This window comes from Triticum aestivum, chromosome 7D (assembly GCF_018294505.1).
Source record: "Triticum aestivum cultivar Chinese Spring chromosome 7D, IWGSC CS RefSeq v2.1, whole genome shotgun sequence".
Taxonomy (NCBI): domain Eukaryota; kingdom Viridiplantae; phylum Streptophyta; class Magnoliopsida; order Poales; family Poaceae; genus Triticum; species Triticum aestivum.
Genome location: NC_057814.1, coordinates 576,246,947 through 576,248,135, shown reverse-complemented (window position 1 = coordinate 576,248,135; position 1,189 = coordinate 576,246,947). Strand labels below are relative to the sequence as shown.

Genomic DNA, 1,189 nt, shown 5'->3' with positions numbered 1-1,189 from the left:
CCTTGTGGAAATAGTGGTTTCGGTTTCCCTGAGCATGTACTCCCTCCTTCCCTCGGTTAGCCTTGTTTTTGACTCTCATAGCCGCCCAGGCTCCAGCCTCATCACACCAAAGATCCACCAATGCCGCCCCGGACTCGTCTTTTCCATAACACCAATTAGGTAACACCTACAGAATGAAAGCATAATGGCATGTCAACACGAAACGGTGAAATGTACCACAAGGTAATGCAAGCATAATGAAAAATATTTTATACTTACCTTCAAGAACTCGTCCCTCTCCAAGGTAATGCCCATCCTCCGCGCGTCTTCCTTGGTCATCTTCACACCAAGATAGTCGTGATGGTATGTCGAGATGGCCACATAGCACACCTCGTACTACATCTGGCGGGCCTTCTTCTTGCATTGGCGCAGCACGATCTGGTCCGCTCTGGCCCTGTGCTCCGGGAGAACTCGATAGAATTTCTACAATCATGCACGAAACAAGAATGGAAGAAGCCATGAGTTAAATCATTCATGAAACTAGAATGGACTTGTGCTTCTGAAGAGAACTCACCCAGAAAGTGGTGATCACGGCCTTGGCATGGGTCCCATGGTCCGCGTGGAGGGCCGCTTCCCAGTGCTCCCAGCTCGTGGCCAAGACCCGATGGTTCGGGTGCCTGATTGGATCCGGACAGTACAACCCCGGCCAGTGTAACTTTAGCAAGACGGTGATGAGGCCGTTGGGAATACGGACCCCTTTCGAATATATCCAGTTCCTGCAAAAGAATGAACTATTAGCATGTGACAAGCAAAATAAATAACAACCGGAATGAGCATGTGACAAGCAAAATAATGAAATTATTATAAAGTGGCACTTACTCTTTCCCCGTGGGCTCAATGAGCCACTTCTGCTCCTCAGTAGCAGGAACCTGCTTTGGTAGCTTTGCGTTACCACGCAGCCTCCCCTTGTTGTCAACCCCCTCCCCGCCAGCACCATCATCCCCGCCACCACCCTCCTCCTCGCCTGCCTCCCCCTCCCCAACCTCCTCCTCCTCCTCCTCGGCCCCATCCCGAACCTCCACCTCCTCGCCTGCCTCGTCCTCCTCCTCCTCCTCCTCCTCACCAGAGGAGGGTACCTCACTAGAGGAGGGTACCTCACTAGAGGATGGCCTCGAAGACAACACCCCTAAGTCGGTGAGGGTGCGCTCTT

At 52.4% G+C, this 1,189-nt stretch overlaps 1 long non-coding RNA gene across 1 annotated transcript; it reads right to left on the bottom strand.

The window, feature by feature from the left end:
• Positions 1–365: 365 nt before the first annotated feature.
• Positions 366–940, bottom strand: LOC123165728 (uncharacterized). The gene is made up of 3 exons (XR_006483106.1): positions 859–940; positions 554–755; positions 366–462 (listed from the first exon to the last, which is right to left on the bottom strand). It is a non-coding gene; the product is annotated as an uncharacterized lncRNA (long non-coding RNA).
• Between the last annotated feature and the right edge of the window lie 249 nt (positions 941–1,189).